The 23,768-nt window shown below is 38.7% G+C and overlaps 1 long non-coding RNA gene across 1 annotated transcript in view; it reads right to left on the bottom strand.

Annotated features, from left to right (window-relative positions):
- Positions 1-23,768, bottom strand: part of LOC103796121 (uncharacterized) — a 97,902-nt gene that overhangs the window by 34,845 nt on the left and 39,289 nt on the right. The window contains exons 3-4 of the long non-coding RNA XR_013523172.1: positions 13,787-13,852; positions 10,003-10,103 (exon numbers count right to left, since the gene is read on the bottom strand). This is a non-coding gene — a long non-coding RNA (uncharacterized LOC103796121). The remainder of the gene's footprint in view (positions 1-10,002; positions 10,104-13,786; positions 13,853-23,768) is intronic.

Here is a 23,768-nt window from a genome sequence, read left to right as displayed (position 1 = left end):
GGCTGGCCTATTTCTGCAGCTCTTATGGGATGGGAAAGGTGGGTTCCAACCTAGTTCTGGAGGAATCTTTACATCCATTTCCATCCATCTCAAAAATAGAAGCGTAGAGACAGTGGTGGAAATATGTGCCACTTGGCAATTAGTCCCCTATCTGTTTATTCCTTTTTATCACCCAAATAAGAAAACATACCTTCTTTCCTTTTTTAGTGTTTTCTCTACAGAGGGCTTACTGTCATGACAGCATAGAGGTGCGCTAGACAAAAACTTAAAAATCTATCTGAAAATGATTTGCATGAGGCCAGAAGATATTCTATCCACTTGACAATGATCAGACTCTTAACAAAAAGGTGTTCTGATTCTGACATTCCTTTCACTCTTCACCTATCCCATTACTTGAATAATTTCAGCCCAGATTCTTCCTGATGTTACTGTTCTCTGAGAACCTGGTTCCTGCTATCCCTCTCAAATTTCTCATCACTGGTGCTACATAAAGAATACAAGAAAGGCTCTCTGTTCCAAAATGTCCCCTCCATTCTCCTCCTAAAATGCCACAGCTAGAGTTATTCAGATGAGGCCATTTAAAGCTAATTTTTGACTCTCAAAACATCAGAAAATTGTATTATGGAGGATACAGATATAATGAAATGTAGAAATAAATAACTGCATAACAGAAACAACAAAATGAGAATAAAACAGAAAGAATGTAAAAAACAGTTAATAAATACAACAGACACAAAGAAATAAGATCTGCTCTTAGTCTGGTGGGATAGTTAATATAGTAATCAAATTACTATAGTTTTAGATCACCTGCCCATATGTATTGATTCATTATGCATTCATAATAATAACAATTGATTTAAATTCTATACCATCACAGCACAGTCAAGGAAGCTGCCCCAAACCACACAGCCAGCTGGGATTGATTCCAGTGGTCTGTTTCCAGAGCCCGTGCTCAGCATCTATACTCTGGGCCTCTCATGGTCTTTGACCTCATAATGCTACCCCTGATTTATTTCAAGAAACAAATCCAAACCTAAAACAAATAAGACACATAGTTTGCACCAGCATATCTGAAACAAACAAGCAAAACACTGGTTACAAACTAGATGCAAAAGGAACCAAGAAGCATTAATAAAAACCACCCCTACTCATTGAGCACATAACCTTACATACTGGGCACTGTTCCTTATGTATACCTGTTTGTCTCATTTTCACAGCAGATCGATCTTCCATACATTGTCCATACAGAAATGAAGGTTTAGGAAGGTTAAGTCACCTGCCAAGTTTCAAAGAGCAAGTAAGTGACAGAGCAAGAACTGAATTCAGGCTAATTCTAAATACTCTGCTTTCACCCTTCACTTGTCTTGTCTGTAAGAGCACTGAAGAGTGTTCACATCTTTCCCAGTCTTGGCCTAGCGTTAACTGACTAAAAATACCTTAAGCAGAAAATTTAGACAGGTAGGCCTTTGGGCAAAACCGAATTACAATCAGGCTTTGCAGATCACTTCCACTCTCCAGAGGCAGAATCATGGGCATTCCCCAGGGTCCCAGCAAGGCTTCCCTACACCTTTCTGCAACTATGTACAGGAATTTTTGTGTCAGCAGGTATAGAGAAGGGTAATGTCTGCAGTGAAAATCCCAAGGGGTGAAGACTGGTGGATCATAAGAATAGGGTTGAATCAAATAATCAAGAGGAGAACAGAAATGAAGAGAAGAAGAGAAAAGAGAAGAGAAGAGTATCTAACCTTCTGAGCCTTAAGGAGAGCCATGTTTTTCCAGTCTCTATGTCATTCTGAATGTATGGGGAGAACCTGGCAAAGGGTTGCCAGATCTAGTAATTAAAAACACAGGAGGCCCAGCTAAATGAATAATTTTTTAGTATAAGTACATCCCATGCAACATTTTATCTAGCAATCCTAACTGGACACTGTTTTTATTTTGTAAAAATGAGATTGCCACTTTCAGGTCATTTGTATGGATGATATTGTCCTGCAATATTTAGCTTTCAAGTCTAACTTCCTCGCTCAAAGGGCAGGGAAGATGTCTTACTCCCTGACTTCACCTCTGTGCCTAGCAAAGGGCCTGACTCACAATATGCATTCACTAAATTCATTTCTACCCTAACTGTATGTTGAAATGAATGAATGACAGAGGAATATAAAATGTAAAATTATAGAGTAGATTATTCATAAATAGATAATGTATTATTTCAACATCTCTCTGAAAAGTGATGTCCTTTAGGAAATTTTCCCATATCTGTATTAGGGTTCTTAGAGAAATAGACCAATTATTAGAGAAATAGACCAATAGGATGGAGAGATATATGTACACACACAGACAGTTGGTGGTGGGGGATGGTAATCTATTATAAGAAAGTGGGTGACATGGCCAGGACCAGTGGCTCATGCCTGTAATCCTAGCACTTTTGGAGGCTGAGGTAGGAGGATGGCTTAAGCACAATAGTTTTGAGACCAGCCTGAGAAACATATTGAGATGTTGTCTATAAAAAAATTAAAATTTAGCTGGGCATGGTGATGTGTGTCTGTGGTCCCAACCACCTGGGAGGCTGAGGTGGGAGGATTGCTTGAGCCTGGGAGGCTGAGGCTGCAGGGAGCCCTGATGGCACCACTTCAAGCCTATGCAACAGAGTGAGACTCTGACTCAAAAAAGAAGAAAAAAAAATTGGCTGACATGATTGTGGAGATTGACAAGTTCCAAGATCTGCAGCAAGGTGGAGGCTCAATATAGTTTCAGTCCTAGTCTGAAGGCCCAAGATCCAGAAGAGCCAATGGTGTAGTTCCAGTCAAAAGGTCAGCAGGCTTGAGACCCAGAAGCAGCCAAAACTTTGAGTCTGACAACAGGAAAAAGAAAGAAAAACAATGTACCAGCTCAGAAGGAAGTCCAACAGGAGAAATCCCCTCTTGTTCTGTGGAGGGTCAGCCTTTTTGTTCTGTTAAGACTTCAACTGATTGGGTGGAGCCCACCCATGATAGGGAGGGCAATCTGCTTTACTCAGTCAAATGTTATTCTCATTAGAAAACACCCTGCTGGACACACACAAAATAATGTTTTACCAAATATCTGGGCATCCTATGGCCCAGTCAGGTTGACACATGAAATTAACCATCACATCATCCTCAAAATTAGTCATTCACTGTGGGCTCATGTACTTAAGGATAGGTATGAGGCACTGGTCTAAGCACTTTAAGGTTGTTAGCAGCAATTTAGGTGTGGCTATTCTTCTACCTTAAGGCTGTTCCAGTCTTTTTGACCCTCTGCATGCTCCTCTGATGACTACAAGTCTATGCCACATCTTACTGTAAGCACCTTCAAAACAGAAACCCATGTCTAGCATGAAATAAAGCCTCAACTAAGAATTACTTTTTAAAAAAATTGTTTTTGTTCTCTTTTCTGAGCATTGCTTTTATAGATAGGATGCATTTGGTTCAGCTATCCTCAGAATTTACAAATGTGTTCTCCTGAATATGAAGGACAGACAGAGTGCCCCAAAGACATGCCAGATCTCTGAGTGGCAGAGGAGAATCATGGTCTGGAAACCTCAGTCTGCCCAAGCGGCTGCCAGATCTTGCCACTGGAATGAAAAATCATTGTCTGTATTTCATAGATGTGACTTCTGAAACAATGATACACCCCAACCCTCTTCAGTACCTGCAAAGAAATCTTCATTCATTGGAGACGCTATTAGGACCTTGCTTCTCTCTCTCTAAAAGCCTCCTCCAGGCCGGGCACGGTGGCTCAAGTCTGTAATCCCGGCACTTTGAGAGGCCGAGGCGGGTGGATCATGAGGTCAAGAGATCGAGATCATCCTGGTCAACATGGTGAAACCCCGTCTCTACTAAAAATACAAAAAATTAGCTGGGCATGGTGGCACGTGCCTGTAATCCCAGCTACTCAGGAGGCTGAGGCAGGAGAATTGCCTGAACCCAGGAGGCAGAGGTTGTGGTGAGCCGAGATCGCACCATTGCACTCTAGCCTGGATAACAAGAGCTAAACTCCGTCTCAAAAAAAAAAAAAAAAAAAAAAAAAAGCCTCCTCCATGACCCACAATAGGGCTTGGATTCTAATCAACAATCACACATTAATGACTGGAGGTATAATCCATGAACCAAATAAGTCTGAAAACGTGAGGGGTTATTAAAATACAGATTTATAGGCTCAAACCCAAAAATGTCATATCAGAATGTCTGAGGGAGGAAATCCTCATTTTATAAGCTCCCAGGTAATTCCTATATCTTCTAAAATCTGAGATCCAGAGCTTTAGAATTTTTTAAATGCCTTCATATATATTATCCCTTTTAATCCTAACATCAATGCTTATATTAGCCTTGCTATTATTAGCTTTATTTTACAGATTAAGAAAATAGTAACATTGTATTAATTTCCTAATTATCACAAACTTAGTGGGTTAAAACAATACGATGTATTCTCTTACAAATCTGGAGGTCAGACATATAAAATCAGTTATTCAGGGCTAAAATCAAGGTATTGATAGGGCTGGTTCCTTCTGGAGACCTCAGTGGAGAATCTACTCTTTGCTTCTTTCAACTTCTAGAGACTGCCTTGGCTTGTGGCTACATCACTCCAATCTGCCTTCGTATTCACACAGCCTCCCTTTATAAGCATTCCTGGGAGTACAATGAGCATACATACAGAATCCATGATGATTCCTCCATCTCAAGAGCCTGATGTTATCACATCTGTGAAGTCCCATTTGCCATATAAGGTAACATTTACAGGTTCTGGGGAGAAGAATGTGAGCAGCTTTGGAAAACATCTATTCAGCCTACCATAGGCACTAAGTGACTTGATGAGATCCACAGCTGGTGAATGGCAGAGCAAGAATACAAACTGAGAACTTTTGTTTTCCAAATGAAATTAACACATTAAATCCTATTGTTCATTGACATTATTGAGCAGTGACTGGTTTCTCAAATTGCCTTCTGTCAGACAATTCAATCAGGAACTTGAATGGATTGGATGCATGACAGGATAATTCAGAGCAGAGAGAAAGCCTACGCCCAGGTGGAATGCTACAGTGAGAACCCTGTGCTTTCACAAGGCACCTTGCAGAGCACATCTGGAAGGATGAAGAGAATGGAGAACTGCTGAAATCTTTGGCTAATCTGAGGCAGGACTCAGATGCAATGCTGCCAATCTATAGAACTTTTGCACTTACTAGAGATGAGCCCTCTTCAGACTCCCAGCTGGAGCGTTTAGGGATACCCAGGGCTACACAAGAAGCCTTATATTCTTGCTACTCAAACTGTGGGCCCAGAGCAGCAGCATCAGCAGCAATTTGTTAGAATGTAGGACCTCAGGCCCCACCCCAGATCAACTGAATCAGAATCCCCATTTTAACAAGATCCCAGGTAATTTGCATGCACGTTAAATCTTGTAATGTGTCGACCTTATCACAGCCTACTGCCTCCATGTACATGGGACTGTGGAGCTGTTTATACATCTTAGGCCCAGGGCACCATTCGTAAAGGGATCCTGTAAACTCTGAACAGTCTGACTGAGGTAAAGTGTAGAGCAAAGCTCTGAGACAAGATGACCTCAAGGTTATTTGCTATCAGAATTGGGGTAGATACTTAGTTCATGAAAAGAAACAATTCCAAGCCAGAGAGAACAAGAGTCAAGGCCATCCTTTGAACATAACTTCCATTCAATTTAAGAAACCTGGAAAACATCCAAGTATGATCTTAGGGCTATAGTCATGAAATGCTAAAGCCACTGCTGGGTCAGAATAAACTGAAAATAAATGTAAACGTCACCTGAATAGAATATAAGAATGTATGTCATCCAAAGGTTAGTATATTAATGAGAGTGAAGATGTAAAATATAAGAATTCATTATGGTACTTTATTCAATTATTTTTAGAAAAATTGGTTACTACAGCCAAGACAGAAAAAGTTGTATATGAACTGTGTTCTGATTTGGTTAAGCCTGATTTAGATACATTTATTATTCAATCAGGCAAACATTTATTGAATCCTCCTGTGTGCCAGGTATGGTGGATATAAAAATAAACAAGACACAATATTTGTTCTCAAGAAATTCACAGAAGAAACACCCCCCCACACACACACACGCACGCGCACACACACACACACACACACACATTTATGCTTTTTCAATGGCACAGTGCAGGATAATAAGACAAAATCTATGACAGAGAGAAAGAGAAAGAATCAACCATGCTGATGAGTAGAATAAATTGAAAATTCAGAAAATACACAAAGCAGAGAGAAGAAAATAAAAAGCATATGTAGTCCCATTGCAGACTTTCCCAGTTAAAATTTTGCCATATGCCCTTTGAGACTTTTTCCCATGTACATATTTGTATCTTGTATTTGTTTCAATTTATCAGTTTATTTCTGATTTATCAATTGAACCAACTGGAATTGCTCATTTTGTAGGTTAAACATGATTAATAACAACTTCAGATGGTTCAGCCTAACACTTCTGAAAATGTCTGGTGAAAACTTATATTAGTAAAGTATATAAAACAGGTCATTTTTTTAAAAAATGAAAACAAACATACTTGACAACAGCAATCATATAAATGGTCTCAGCCATCTGAGATCCATTAGTTGCTGCCTTTTACTCTTTATACTCTAGCCACAAGTTTCCCGACAGCTAGGAAAATACAGAAAAGCTATTCTGTTATTAAAATCCTCTTTACATCGAAATGAAGCATACGTTGTTTACCTGGAAAAATAGATTTTTCCTCCCTGTGGAATGAAAGTGATTTATTATTTTAAATGATGTTCCTTAAATGACTCTCCATTAGAGCAAAAACTGTAATACTAAAGCTTTACTCAGAGATGACCTCACTTAATGCTGGGAGAGGATTTCAAGAAGCTGAAGGTTTGGAAAACTAACAAGTCTCTCAGAGTCACTCTCAGATACTGCTTCAAGTAAGCTTTTAGCAGGTATTCATTCACAGTCAGATTATCTCCTAAACTTTCTTGAAGTGCTGATAATATTTGTCATTAATTTAAGAGCACTCCATGTGTTGTTGGTGCTAGAAATATTGTCAGAGTTAACTTTCTGCTATGGCAATTAATTTAGGAACATGACCTTGTCCGAGCAAAAGATCCCTTCTGTATCACGTTTGCTCAAAGAGTGAGGGCCAGAGATGTGCTCAGGTGACTTCTTTGGGGAAATGTCATACCATCAAGCTAATGAGAGCTGGAATCTATCAGGGACATGTAGTGTGCCCCAGCATCTCTGTGACCTCCTCTTAGTCCTAGTGACATAGTTGTCCTCTCACCCTTCCTGGTTCCTGTGAACACTCATTTTCCTAAGCATTTTTCTCTCTTTACTTCTTTTCTAGTACTGCTTCTTCCATCCTCCATAAGAGGCATATTCGAGATATCCTCTAGGAGGAGAGAATTTGGTTGAGTAATCATTTAATGTGGAGCAGAGTCAGCTATAGAGTAGGAGGAGGCCACCACATGGGCTATGGGTGAAGAAGGAGGGTGGGACAGTCAGGCAGACAGAAAGACTCAGGGTTCAAGCCCCAGCAACTCCACTTACTAGTCTGTGAACTGGACCCATGACTAAGCCTCTGTGATGCTATGGTCTGGACGAGACACATGCATTTAAAACTGAATGATTATTGCCCATGTTTTGAATCCTGTCAGGGTATCTCTGGCTACATGTGTGTTATTACTAAGATGGATTTAATAATACTGAAACCAACTTCCTAGGACTGTTGTGAAGATTAAATAAAAACAATCATCAAGTGAAGATCTCAGCAGTGTCTGACTCACAGTAAGTGCTCATTAAATATTTAGCCACTATTACTATGTTCAGCTATTGATAGTTACCTTTGGCCTCAATTTCTGGTTCAATCTATTTCAGCCAGGTAATAGGATCACATGACACAAATCCTAGTAACTTTGGGTGCAAAGAATCATCTTTTCTCCTAAAAGATAATGAACATGACATGTGCTTGGCATTTTACCTGTTCAGGAAGATCCCATTTTTATATGAAGATGGACTGTAGACAGGCTTGCAGAGAGCAACAGTTCTGCAAAGGGAGGTATGAGTCTGCATAGGTGCTAGAACAAGCATTCAATAAGAGAGAAGCATATAGCATCATAAGGCCTCAGAGATAGGTTTGGGCTTTAAATCATTAAATACATTATTATGATAAACTGCCTTCTTTGACAGTAACAGTAAAGAACCAGTAAAATACATCCTGAGGAACTGTCCAGGATTTATCTACCATTGCTTCCTAATCATTTCTTAGATAAAAATCTTGATACCATGTCTGCAAGAACTTAAGAATAGAAAACCATGTATTTTTATTTCTTTTTATTTCCCCAGATTCTTAGAAAAATGATAGATTCTCAAAAAGCAGTTGTAACCTGTCTGGTTAAAGACAGATACATATCTGCTCATTGGTAAAGAAAAATACCTGCATTTTATTTTATTTTTTGCAATTTTCAAGATGTGACTGGAGCAGAAATTCTCATGGAGCCCTTTGAAAAGCTACAGTAATCAAAACAGCATGGTACTGGTTCCATAACAGAAATATAGACAAATGGAACGGAACAAAGGCCTTGGAGGCAACACCATACATCTACAACCATCTGATCATTGATAAACTTGACAAAAAGCAAGCAATGGGGAAAGGATTCCCTGTTTAATAAATGGTGTTGGGAAAACTGGCTAGCAGTGTGCAGAAAGCAGAAACTGGACCCCTTCCTGACACCTTACACTAAAATTAACTCCAGATGAATTAAAGACTTAAACATAAGACGTAACACCATAAAAACCCTAGAAGAAAACCTAGGCAAAACCATTCAGGACATAGGCATAGGCAAGAACTTCATGACTAAAACACCAAAAGAATTGGCAACAAAAGCCAAAATAGACAAATCGGACCTAATTAAACTCCGGAGCTTCTGTACAGCTAAAGAAACAATCATTAGAGCAAACCAACAATCAATAGAATGGGAAAAAATTTTTGCTATCTACCCATCTGACAAAGGGCTAATATCCAGAATCTGCAAAGAACAAACAGATTTACAAGAAAAAAATAAACAACCCATCCAAAAGTGGGCAAAGGATATGAACAGACACTTTTCAAAAGAAGACATATATGCGGCCAACAAACATATGAAAAAATGCTCATCATCACTGATTATTAGAGAAATGCAAATCAAAACTACATTGAGATACCATCTCACGCCAGTTAGAATGTCGATCATTAAAAACTCTGGAGACAACAGATGCTGGAGAGGATGTGGAGAAATAGGAACACTTTACACTGTTGGTGGCAGTGTAAACTAGTTCAACCACTGTGGAAGACAGTGTGGCAATTCCTCAAGGACCTAGAAGTAGAAATTCCATTTGACCCAGCAATCCCATTACTGGGTATATACCCAAAGGTTTATAAATCATTCTATTATAAGGACACACACACACACGCATGTTCATAGCGGCACTATCTACAATAGCAAAGACCTGGAACCAACCCAAATGCCCATTGACGATAGACTGGACAAGAAAAATGTGGCTCATATACACCATGGAATACTATGCAGCCATAAGAAACGATGAGTTTGTGTCCTTTGTAAGGACATGATGAACCTGGAAACCATCATTCTCAGCAAACTGACACAAGAACAGAAAATCAAACACCACATGTTCTCACTCATAGATGGGTGTTGAACAATGAGAACACATGGACACAGGGAAGGGGGCATCACACTCTGGGGTCTGTTGGTGTGGGCCAAGGGAGGGACAGTGAGGATGAAGGAGGTTGGGGAGGGATAACATGGGAAGAAATGCCAGATGTGGGTAACGGGGGGATGGAGGCAGAAAACCACATTGCCATGTGTGTACCTATGCAACAATCTTGCATGATCTGCACATGTACCCCAGAACCTAAAGTTCAATAAAAAAAAGAAAGAAAGAAAAAGCTGTGCTTTCATAGCTCCATGTGCCCCTCTCGACCACACTTACCACAGTGGCTTAGCAGGCCTCTATGATTTTTTAGAGAACAAGAGAAGTACAGGTCACCTCCATTTTTTTGTGGCTTCTGTATTTAAACATTTTCTAAAAGTCTAAAGAAAATTAAAAAGCACAACAATGTGATATAATATTGCTATTTATGATAATTAAATGATTTATATAAATATTAATGAAGGAACTATAACAAAAATAATCATCAATTTATAGCATTTCTGTAGTTTAACATTTTCTCAAAATTCTAAAAGGAAAAAGTAAAAATATAAGATAAACATACTAATTTATACTGTAGTACAGATGGTCTGGCAATGAGATGTGCATATTTAAGTTGTATGATCATTGACAAGTTCTTTGAACCTTGTCAGGAAGTCTCTAACACTATATGTATGTGATAATTTGTAAATAATATCTTGTGGTCAAGTCCAAATGGCCCTCATCCAGCCCCTCCCCACCAGCCAAGTTTAATAATTTTATCAGCTGCTTTATGAATAATGTCTACTTACAAATTATCTGAATTTGAAGATCCCTTAGATTTTTGTGTTGCCCAGCACCATTCTCCTACTCAACTTTCTTCTTCTTCCTCTGCTATTCTATACCCTGCCAACATCTGCGTTTAGTTCGTCTTCAATAAAAATAAGAGTCGGCACTTTTGATAATCAGAAAGGTGATCTAAACTTCCTAAACTTACTAATGTGAGTCTATAATTGGACCCCTCCTAGCATTCTGAAAATGGCACAATGAAGAGAGATTACAGTTTGTCTTTAATGCTCCTGTCATAAAGCTTCATCCATTTTATCTTCTGTGCCAGAAACCTTGGAGGCCTTTTTCTTCCATTTTTCTTTACTCCTCCCACACATCAATCAGACATCAAATCCTGCTTCTTGTTTCTTTAAAATATTTATTTTTATCTTTTGGGTAATAGGTCTCTATAGAGTAAAACATTATTGTTTTTTTTTTTTGTCTCCAGGTTAAGTAACTTTCTAAGATCTCAAAGCTAGCAAGTAAAGGTGTGTGAGCCTAGCTTTCCTTTTCAACTCCAAAATTAGTGATTATGGTAGTCAGGGCTCTTCAGAGAAGCAGAACCAATAGGAAAGAAAGAGATTTATCAAAAGAGATTTATTATGAGAGACTGGCTCACATGATTACAGAGGCTGGGAAGTCCCACAATCTGCTATCCACAAGCTGGAGGCCCTGGAAAGTCAGTGGTGTAGTTCAAGTTGAAATCTGAGTATCTGAGAACCAGAGGAGCCAGTGGTGTAAATCCCAGTCCCAGTCCCAATCTGAAGGCCCAAGAGCTGGTGGGCTAAAAACAGCGTAAGTTCTGGCTGAGTCCAAAGACTGAACCAGGAGCACCAATGTCCAGCAGCAGGAGAAAGTGGTTGTCCCAGCTCAAGCAGAGAGTGAATTCACCATTCCTCTGCCTTTTTGATCTATATGAATCCATTGGAGGATGGGATAATGCCCACTCACATTGGTTAGAGTAGATCTTCTCTTATATTTAAAAAAATAGATTTAGCAGATATAACTGCAGTTTTGTAACATGGATATATTGTGCAGTGGTGAAATCTACAACACCCAAACAATGTACATTGTAGAGGGTAGGTCTTCTTTACTCAGCCTACTGATTCAAATGCTGTACTACTCCAGAAACATTCTCACAGACACACCTAGAAATAATGTTTTACCAGCTATCTAGGCATCCATTAGCCTTGTCAAATTGACACATAAAATTAACCATCTAAATTATCTTAAAACAGTATGCTATGGTGCCCCTATAGAGAGGTTGACGAAACCTATAAAACTTACTGTTCATAGAAAATCACACAGTCTAAACTCGGGGTCTTAAAATCCTAGTTTTCCCTTGTACCCCTTAAGGGGACTCATGGGCCACAGATTTTTAAAATTTTACTTAAAATCTTTCCTGGTTTCACCTTCCTTCCCTATTCCCATTGCCAACACCCATGCCCATGTCTCTCATAACATCTTTCTTCAGCTCATGTCTGTCCTGTTCAATCTATTCTGTGCCAGCTTGATCATCCTGCACGCTGCATTCATCACATCATGCTTCTGTTGAAAACATCCACAGCAATGGTGCAAACGAATCACTGCACATTTTAATCATTTACTTAATTTATAATTTTTAGATGTTGTTTTATCCACTATACTGTAAAATTCATGGTAGGCGCGGATAATGTGTTTTGTTTACCATTATATGGCAGTTCTTAAGTATACAATAAATGTTTGTTGGTTGACTGAATTTTGGAGCACTTTTCTGCTTGAACAGTGGGAATATAAATTGTAGATAAATTCACTGACATATTTATATGCATAGAAAAACTGCTGGAGAAACACAAATATGTTAACAGAAAATATCTCTGAGAAGTGGGATTATGGAGGACTTTTATTTTCTGGGTCATTAAAAAAAAAGCTTTGATGTTTTCCCTTAACCTACTTAAACATACCATTTTTTTCTCCGTTCCTTTTTCCTCTCCTTCTTCCCTCTCTCCCTCCCTCATTTCCTTTCTTCCTTCATTCCTTCCCTCCCTTTCTTTCTTCCTTCCTCTCTCCCTTTGGCTTCTCTTTTAAAAGGTCTTTGAGTCTGAACCCATTTTATTAGATCTCCTACTGGTCTCAAATTAGAAATTTTTTCTCCAGTTAATTTATCTATCCAAATATATAAACAATATTTATTGAGATCTCATGACTTTCCAGGCACATTTGAGTGAGGAAACAGAGACACGAACAATTCATTACTGCAATGTGGTTAAGTTCATTAGAGACACATACAAAAGGCTGTGGGAGACCAAAGAAGGGAGTGATTGACTTTGCCCAGGTGCCAGAGGACGTAAGGGAAGGATCTAGATGAAGAAATCATATTTGAACTGGACCTTAAAGGGGATTTGGCCAGGCCGAAAAGTGGAAGAAAAATATTCCAGGCAGAGTGAGCAGGCCGAGAATAATTTTATAAGGGAGGCCTATTCTGGAAATGGCATGGAGTATAATACCCTGTGCCTGCATCACAGGAGTTCACAAGCAGGCATGACAGTCCAAACTCAAACATCTCAAGTCCTCCCTCTTTCAGTAAGCCTTCCTGGATGCTCTTGGTACCCTGTGGCCACTCCCTTTTTGTACTGTTGATCAATGATTTGGCATTGGAGTCAAGATTTCTTTTATGATTCTATTTCCCCATTTGGTTTTGCATCCTTCTTAAGAGCAAAGACTGTGCCTTATGTTTTTTTCTTTACTGTCCAGTTAGGTGACTAATTAGTGCACACTTTAGTGCATAGTAAAATGCTGAAAACTAATTACTGATAGGTGATTTTAGCCTCTATGTTTTCAGATACAAGACTGTCTGAATAGCCACACAAAAATATAGTTAGTCCTAAAGGTGACTAATCAAAGCATTCTGATATGCCACTGGGATAAGGACTTGTGTGCAACCACCCTAAACTATCTTTTCAATCCTCTCTCAAAATAAAAAGGGCAGACCCACCACTGGTGCAGAACCAGAGTTTCTATAAATAAGTCTTGCTGAGGCCCCATCAGACCTTTCAATGCTGACTAAAGAGCTTCCAGTGTTTACTAAACTCCTGAGATCACTAAAGTCTGAAATAATCTCTCATGCCTCATTAATCTCCAATGTTTGAAGTAATCACTAATGTGTAATAAATCTCCAGTCTCTGAAAGTATGACCCACATAGATGTGTTGTTTCAGATGAATAATGACAGCCATGCGTTTGCTGTTCAGTCTTCCAACCCATACTGAGGGAATGCCTACCTGTTTGAAGCACTGAACAAGATTCTTTCCATGAGACCCACACTTCTATGTCCCAGCAACTCTGCACTGTAATGTAAAGTGGACAACATATAGAACAGAAGTGTTATGAATGCAAGTTAAAGGATTATTTGAAGGTTCAAATAGATCAGGGAAACTTTTTCCATTGGTTTAAAGACTTAGAGATTCATTCATTCATTTATTTATTCAATAAATGTTTTAGGAACCCCATAATGTGTCATATACTGTACTAGAAGCCAGAGATAGAATAATAAACAAAAGAGGCATGCTTTCTGTCTGCATGGAGCACATTTTGCACACTGAAGGCAGAGTCATTTAGAGCTTTACATTTACCATTATTTATTGAATACTCATTTTATGCCAGGCATTAATATAGTCAAGATAAGTTGAGTGAAATAGATATGTTCATTACTTTAAGATGTACATTTTATTTAAACAATACTAAGTGTTTAGGACACAGGATTTGAAGTTAAAAGACTTGAGTTCTACTCTGCCTTGTATTAGGTATGTAACCTGAGAAAATCACTTACTTTTTGTGTTTCTGTTTCTTCCAAGCACATCTCTTTTATTAGCTCCATAAGAAATAATAATCAATAAAACTACTATTGATGCACTACAAAAAAAAAATTGGGAGTGACTTGACTCCAATGCCTGCTTCCTGGGGTTTTGTGGGGAGCACATGAGACAACTCCCCATGCCTTTGTGCATTCTTTTTCTGCCCTCTGAATTGCCTTTGCCATCTCCCTATCCCTTCTGCCTGATAAACTCCTACTTATCTTTGACACATCAGCTTAAATAAAGATCACATCATCCAAGAAGTCTCTTTCTATCCCTGATGGTGAGGAGCACTCTCTCCTCTGGGCCATCATTGTGCTCTTACATACTTTTATATTGTGATTACCATATGATATCATCATGGGGAAGGGTACAGTCTATGTCTTACGTATGGTCCCTAGCACAGTGCCTATCCCATAATCATGCTTTAAAATTTTTGCTGAATAAATAAATGAAAATACGTTGGGAAAATGCTTCATAAACTCCAAAGTATTAAACAAAAGCAACGTATCACTAACATCATTATGCATCTTAACTGGGACTACTATAACCAAATAACATAAACCAGGTTGCTTATCAATAACAGAACTGCATTTCTCACAGTTCTTGAAGTTGGAAGTCCAGGCTCCTGGTACCAGCATGGTCGAGTTGGTGAAGGTTCTCTTACTGGTTGCAGACTGCCAACTTCCATTGTATCGACATGTGGCTGAAAAACAGTGAGCTTGCTTTCTGGTCTCTTTTGTCTTATAGATACAACTCTTTCATATATTTATGCATACATGTGAGTGTTTTTTATATGTATAGAATGTATAGTTACCAAGTCAGGGTGTTTAGGGTGTCCATCTCCTTGAATATTTATCAATTCTATATGTTGGTATCATTTCAAGTCCTCTCTTTTAGATACTTTAAAATAACAAAATATTGTAGCTAAGTATAGTCACCATAGTCTGCTATTAAACATTAGAACTTTTTGGGCAGACGAGGTGGCTCACAACTGTAATCTCAGCACTTTGGGAGGTTGAGGTAGGTGAATCACTTGAGCTCAGGAGTTTGAGACCAGCGTGACCAACATGGTGAAACCCTGTCTCTACAAAAAATACAAAAATCAGTCAGGCATAGTGGCACATGCCTATAGTCCCAGCTACTTGGGAGGCTGAGGCAGGAAGATTTTTTGGGGCCTGGGAGGAAAAGACTATAGTGAGCTGAGATCACGAGCCTGGGTGACAGATCAAAGCCACATCTCAAAACACACACACGTGCACGTGGGCACGTGCAGACACACACACATACACACACACGTGCACGTGGGCACGCGCAGACACACACACATACACACACACACACACACACACACTCTCTAGAACTTTTTAATTCTATCTCACCTTTCATTTTGTGGGAATTAATTCCATTCATAAGGGTTCCACCCTCATGACCTCATTATTAACCAGTGGCCCCACCTTCAAACACCATCACATTGGAATTAAAGTTTCAGAATATGAGTTGGGCAGGGGGACACAAACTTCAGTCCATTGCTCTTCCCATTCAAGCAGGATTCAATTCATCTTTACAAAATATAAAATTTATTTTGGCCAAATTCTGATAGGTAACTGTGCTGGACATTATGTTGCTCACTGGTGTATCAGTTCTCATCTTCTGACATGCAGGAGATTGGCACCACTTCCCTGCCCCCTTGAAGACATGAGTAAACATGTAGGACTTGCCTTAGCCAATGAGATATGTGGCATGTGTAACTTCCATATGAAAGCATTTCATTGTCAGTGCTTGACTCTCCCATCTCTGTTTTGGCCACCTTGGCGATTGTGGGCGTGCATGCTGATACAGAGTGGCCATGAGACTGAAGCAGCCCAGAATGGCAGCCTTGTCACACAGACAGCAGCTGCCTTCAGAGGCACCTAGACCCCCAGGGACTTGGCATGACTAAGAAATAAAGCTACATTCTATCAGTTCTCTTGAGATTTTGCCATTTTTTATTGCCACAGCATAATCTAATTTATCCTGACTGATAAGGTCACCAACCCACTTCCAGAAAATTATATGGCACTTTTCTGGGAATATGAACATAGTAATGATCAAAGACAAACATATGAAAAAAAAAAAAAACTTGATCTAGAAGCGTACATGTGAGAGTTAACCCACAATATAAAGAATCTAGTTCACTTTATAGGGGTGTTAAACCTCTCTTAACTTGAGTCTTCTTCACAAAATCCAAAGAAATCTCTCTTGTAGCCAATGCTGAAGTAAGGGTCAAATCCCCTACTTACATGGAAAGGAGATATTTTTTGAAACAAGGCATTTGGCTTATTTAACGAAATGTGCTTAGGGTCTCCCACCAACATGATCACTGCTAAAATGCTCTGTTCCTCACATCACCTTCCCCAGCTGAAAGCAGGAACGAGAAGAGCCTCATGATAGTCCACTCCATCGAGGGCCAGAGGGAAGCATTCTTTTCTAGATTTAGCTATGTTTTCATTTTTTGTTTTATTTTGAAATATATACACACACACAGAAACACACACAAACATACATGTATATGCATAAAACATATATTTATAATTTAACAGAATAATTGTAAAGTGAAACTGATACAGTCATACTTGGGTCAAGAAATAGAACATGGCTAAGACTCTAGAACTCTGCTTATCCCCATGTATTTCTTTTCCTGGGGGTAACCACTGGTCAGGCTCGGGGGATAATCATTTTTTTAGTTTTCCTCATAATTTTACAATTGTGCTTATTTTAAAATGTGTTATATCTTATTTAGTATGGCATACTTTATGTACACTAAGAACGTACCTATTTAAAGCTAGTTTGCTGAGTTTTGCAAATGTACATGCCCAATCAAGATACAGAGTTTCCATCACTCCAAAAATTTTCTTATGTCTCATTGCAGTAAATCCCCCAAGTTCCAGCCCCAGGTACCACTTATTTGCTTTCTATAGGTTAGTGTGGCCTACTATAGACTTTCATATAAGTGGAATAATACTCATACATATACTTCTTGTCTGGCTCCTTCAGTTAGCATAATTTATGTGTGATTTTGAAATGTATGTAAACAGAATTGTAATGTATGTTATAACTCTTTTGTGCCTTGCTTTTTTTGTTCAACGTTACGATTGTAAAAGTCATCCATATACTTGCATATACCTATAATTCATTCACTTTTATTACTATATAAAAACTATTACATAACTATAATTTATTTATCCATTTGTTATTCATAGACACTTGAGTTGTTCTATAATTCCACAATTGTCATGTATTGATTCTGTATTGATTTTACATCCAGCTAGCTTACTAATTTTTATTCTTAACAACTCATCCATAGATTCTGTTGGATTTTCAGTGCAGATATTTATATTATCTATGAATAGCAACAGTTTTCAATCATTACAATCCCTATGTCTTTTATTTCTTTTTCTTGTTTGTGTAACTGTTCTCATGAGGCCCTCCAGTGTAAAGTTAGATAGAAGCATTGATAGTGGCATCCTTGTATTGTACCTAACCTCAAAAGAAAAGTTTTCTAATAGCTCATTATTAGGTGTGGTGTTTACTGAAGGTTTTTAATGGTTATTCTTTACTCTTTACAAGAATTCTCTTTTCATGTAGGAAATTTTAGGAGAAAAATTATGAATAAGTTTGCTAGCATGATTGGAAAATGAATTTTATCTTTTTCTTTTTCTGCATATATTGAGATGATCAGATGAATTTCTCCTTTAAGTTGTTGAGGCCAACTACCTTAATTGATATTCTACTTTTAAGTCAATCTCCCATTCCTGGTATAACCTGACTTGGTAATAATATCTTATCTAATATTTATTTTGTTTACATCCAACTTCATAAGTAAAAGTGACAGGTAATTTTCTTTTCTCATATTCTCCTTGTCAGGTTTTAATCTCAATATTTTGTTAGTCTCATAAAAGTTAGAGGAGTTTACTTTCTTTTAATATTTCAATCTTGTAAAAGGGTGAGCTTATTTTTTCCTTAAACGTTTGATAGAACTCACCAGCGAAGTTATCTGGGCCAGTAATTTCCTTTGTGGAAAATTTTTAATCACATATCTGAATTTAGGTTTTTAACATCTCATTTTTTAATAAATTTGGTAAACTTTTTACTAGGAATTATTCTACCTTTTCTAAAAGTTTCAATTTATTGGTATGAAGTTCTTCATTAAAAAAACCCTACATTAATATTTTAAATCTTCAGTATTCTGCAGTGTTCTATATGCTTTGATTAGGTCATATGATAGTTCATTTTATATATGAGCTTGACTGGGCAAAGAGATACCCAGGTATTTGGTGAAACATTACTTTGTGGTATATCTGTGAGAGTATTGCTGGAAGAGATTAGTATTGAAATCAGTAGGTTGAGCGAAGAAGATCCCCCTTCACTACTGTAGGGAGGCATTATCCAGTCCTTGTGTGGGAAGCAAGGCCTGTACAGAGTCCATTCTGAGGATAAATGGTGGCAGCAATAATGACTATATCCAGCTTCCAAGGACCACAAGTCAGTCAGTGGTGCCATCAGCAGGTAGCGTTAGTGACATTAGCCGTGTAACCTGTGGTGTCTACTGCTTAGTGGCACCCACAGTGGCAGTGGTGTCTTCATTATATCAAAGATTTGGGGCAGTGTTCTTGGTAGTTTGGCTAGCCTCCAGACCACAAAACTCTCATCATCAATTTTTTTCTACTTGTCAGCCAGAATTAGTTTTTGTTGCTTGTGGCTAAGTTCCTCTGAAACTGTTTGATTGTTTTATTTGATACCCTTACTTGACAATCTGAAAAGAATCAACCTTAAGCAGTCCCTCAATTTTCAGAAAAAAATATATTGGTTTATGAGATTAAAAATGTTTTAGGAACTGCTGTTGTATACTATAATGCTAAGTTGTGCATTCAAAGATCTATGTAATGAATAGAGTTAAACTGATCTAAATAGAATTGATTTTCTCTTGAACTGGCATTGCGACTAAACATAATTCTGAATAACCATATAGTCTGCATTATTTAGTTGTTAATATGACCAACATAACCAAACTGACTCTTGCTACTAGTCTGTCTTCTTAGCAAAGTAAATGGATCGACTATATGTCTATATAATGGCTTTCTCAGCAGTTGTGAAATGCTTGATCCAGTTAATATAGATCAGCTCCTCTTTTTAAGAGATTAAAACAGCATGTATTTAATTAACTAATTAATGTGTTGATTCATTATATTTACTTCCAGAGTACAGCTATAGGTTTTCACCAAGGAAGATGCCCAGCATACACAAAAGACACAAAGCTCATGATCTATTTGGGAGACAACAACAATTATAAACCATTCTTTCCAACTCCCCTGCAACCATCCTCATGGCCAGCCACTGTCCAGACTTCTTGTCTGAACATGTGTGGTTCCTCCCTAGCTAGTTTCTTTTCTTTTGCTCCTGCTCTTCTGCAATCCATTTTCCACTGAGGAACTAGGGTGTTATTTTAAATCAATAATTGGGTGATATTACTGCTCTGCTATAAACCCTTCAAAATGTTTCCAATATTCATGGATTTAAAACTAAAGATCTTAACACAGCCTAGTAGGCTCCATGAGATCTGCTTATATTTCTAAGCTCATTTTACTCTTGCTGCTGACCCTGTGCCACCATGCCCAAACATACTATCCTTCTTTTAATTCCCAGAATACTTTGATCTCTCCCCTGACTCAAGGTCATCAAACATACAATTCCTTCTGGTTGGAATGTTTTTTCTCTCACTGCTCACCTGTCTAACTCCTGCTTATACTTCCTGTTTTAAATATTACCTGCTAGGGGCCAACTCCTCTGACTACCCAACTTAAGATAGACCCATGATTTACTCTCTCAAAGCACCTGGTAATTTTCTTTCATAACTCTCATTGTAATCTGGATTATATCTTTACATATTTGCTTACTTGTTCGATGTCTGTCCCCTCCATACACGACTGTAAACTTTAATAGGATAGAGACTATGCCTATTTTATTCACCACCTAACACCAAGCAAAGCACCTTGAATGGATCTTTAAATATTTGTTAAATGAATTAATGAAGTAATGGGAAAACAAAGAAAGGTTTATACAATTCAGTGTAAAAAAAAAAAAAAAAAGAATGATGTTCTGGGCAGGACATGCTGTGAAATCACAGAAAAGCAGGCACTAAAAGGAGCCAGGTGGAAAACCTATGGAAAGGTTCTTGGACAGTGCAGTTCTTCAGCTGGGCCCCAGAGGATGGGTGTATTAGTCCATTCTCCCACTGCTATAAAGGTTCTACCTGAGACTGGGTGATTCATAAAGGAAAGAGGTTTAATTGACTCACACTTCCACATGGCTGAGGAGGCCTCAGGAAACTTATAATCATGGCAGAAGGTAAAGGGAAAGTAGGTACCTTCTTCACAAGGTGGCAGGAGAGAGAAGTATGAGCAGGGGGAATGCCAGACACTTATAAAACCATCAGATCGCATAAGAACTCACTCACTATCACAAGAACAGCATGGGGAAACTGACCCCATGATCCAATCACCTCCACCTCCCTTGACATGTGGGGATTACAGGTACTTCCCTCAACATACAGGATTACAATTCAAAATGTGAGATTTGGGTGGGGACACAACCAAACCATATCAATGAGTAAGGTATGAATGGGCTCTGATGAGACCTGTGAAAAGAAGCTTCATTGCTGAAGGAAAGGGTGGGTCTGGGCAAAAGGTAGCACTTAGTAGGAGACAGTGAGGGGGTCATACCTGGATGGCAGTGAGTAGTCAGCTTCCAGGTCTATTGAGGCCATGAAGTAGACAATTTTTTTATTAATTCTCTCTTGAGTAAACTACCCAGGACATAGATTGCCAGATGTACAGTGTGAGCAGTGTGGCAGACACTGCAGGCTGGTTGCCTTGATTCCATGCCAACTCCTTACATGAGTGTGCATGCTGCATACTTGAGCCTAGAAAGGCAAGACTATGTCCGGAAACTCCCTTCAGCTCTAGTTCTGCACCTGATTTCAATTCTGTCAGGCAAATAGCCCCATGCCAGATTTGGGAGGAAGTGAACATCATGCATAAGAGGTCACACTGCTGCTGCTGCTGCTCTGTGCAAGCACAGTAGCCAAGACACTTGTTTTTCTGGGCAGCTATAGCAGAGGTCTCAGGGTCTAGCCATTAGTTACCTGGTTATTGAGAGGCATGGTGCAAAGTATTCCTTTTTCTTATATAGATCATGGCCAACATAAAATGATTTCAGGATGAAAACTCCTGGATTGTCATGATTTCAGGTCTCTTGTAACAAATAAAAAAAGCTTAAAAGTCACTTTGGTATGTAAACACAGTGTCAATTCAATCATTTTAAATCTTCAGTCCCAGATAATAATAAAAATTCTAAATTTGATTAAACTTAAAATCTTCTTCCCTTCCGTAACTAAATTAGAGCCTGCTATAAGCTGGCCACTTGCAGGGATTAAAGAGGCTGGTTCTTCTTTCTTTCTCTGTTCTTCCTTCTCTAGCTTGCTTTCCAGCTATTGACACCTCTGGGACTGGTGATCAGGGAATTTAGATAGGAAAGAGGTTAGTAGAGTCTTCATTTGATTGGAAATATTGTAAGGTGGCTTCATACTTGCTGGGTCTGGCAGATGATTAAAGTTCACTCACTTTGGGGGTTTCTTTAGAGAACTGAGTAACACAGTGGTTTTTTACCTACAGTTTCTCTGATCTGGGCAAATGCACATCGTTCTTGCACTTCATTCCTTTTCAAGCTCTAAGGAATGGGGGGCCCACTTCAGCTTCATTTTTCTTGAGGGTCATTGTTCCTCCAGTGTTCCTAATGGAAAGGATCTAAGATGACTTCTATAGCACCTCTCTTGCATATCTGCCACCCGCATCCAAGCCACAGGACACATTCACGCATTCCCTTTTCCCCAAAATTGTGTGAGTGCAGATCCAACCCAGTATAGGAGCAATTCTCCTTCATTCTACCTCCAAAACAGCATGCTAGCCCACCTCCAGCCTCTAGATTTTCCAGGGTGAGTGAGAGTCAAGTCACATCGACACCAATTCTCTAACTGCAGAGGAAACAGCAAACTATCCAAGTGATTCCAATGCTGCCTCATTTACTCAGCTTGTGCTAAGATTTGACACTCCACTCACACAGGGTAGGGGCTTGAGACTCACAGCACACCAGCATCTCTTTCTTTAAAACCCTTTCACACCAAATCCTCTCTCAATTTCTACTGTCTACCATTTTATGTACTAAATATAACTGATTCATCTAATCAGTTCCCTGCTATCTCTGCCACCTACTTGGAATTTCTGCCAAATAATTTCTTACAACTCATGATAGTATTGCAGTCTTAGTTAACACATGGATTTTAACACCTTTTTGCATTAACATTCACTTCTCCACCTCTTAACTTCAGCCTTTCTGAGAGCACTGCCCATTTTGGATATTTGTTCCATCTTCAGCATCCTGACTGGCATACTCCAATCTTACTGTTTTGTTCCTCTTACCATGATGATTAAATCAGGAATCAAGGCTTAAGCTACTCAGGAAAGATTTTCCCCTGGTCTGTAATTGGCTCAGGTTGAGCATATGTCCTAAATTAGCACAGTTACATCAAAGGGCAAGAGGCTCCTTCTCTCTTTTACGTGCTTGGGATGATAAACGAAGTATGTCACCCTAGCTGCTGCCAGCAGCCTTCTTGTGATCATGAGAAAAATCATCCTGAGGACAATATCAACCTGTGGAGTAGGCAAAACTGAGTCCTGGAGCCCTTACCATGGTATGGCTGGGTTGCTCTACCTTTAGACTTCATATTGTAAGAGAAAACATATGTCATTATTTTGACCAATTGGACTGAAAGTTTCTGTGATCAGCAACCAAATGCTAGTTAGTGATCCATGTATTTTCTTGTCAGGTCATGAGCCCTGAACCATCACTGCGGAAATGGAAACATTTGGTAATGGAAAACACATGGTGATGGAAAACATTGTCATAGCATAGGTCAGTTGTTTCTTCCCTGGAACTGGAGGTAGAAGTGATTTTCCAGGAACTATAGTACTCCCCATATTTTGGGGAAAGAAAAGAAGTTAAGGAATGCCACTGAGGCAAACATCCTCACTGAGACTATAGGAAAAAGCTTTTAAAATGACTTCTGAAGCCATTCTCTTTTGTGGAAAGGAGTTAGGCTTCGGTTTTAATGTTCCAAATGCCTGAGACCTGATTAACAGCACCTTGACAATTAATGTTATTTGAAATAATTGCTTAATTTAAATTGTAGAGGTCCACTATGCTTATTTCCTTCCCAGAAAAATGTTTACCCTAAATTGTATTAATTTACGAGGCTAGTGGATTTTTTAAAAATCGTACAAATGTATTTTATAGGAAGATATGAAATCAACAC

The sequence above is a fragment of the Callithrix jacchus genome, chromosome 10 (assembly GCF_049354715.1).
Source record: "Callithrix jacchus isolate 240 chromosome 10, calJac240_pri, whole genome shotgun sequence".
Classification (NCBI taxonomy): domain Eukaryota; kingdom Metazoa; phylum Chordata; class Mammalia; order Primates; family Cebidae; genus Callithrix; species Callithrix jacchus.
Note: the sequence above shows the minus strand (reverse complement) of the source record. Positions and strands in the feature narration are given on the sequence as shown.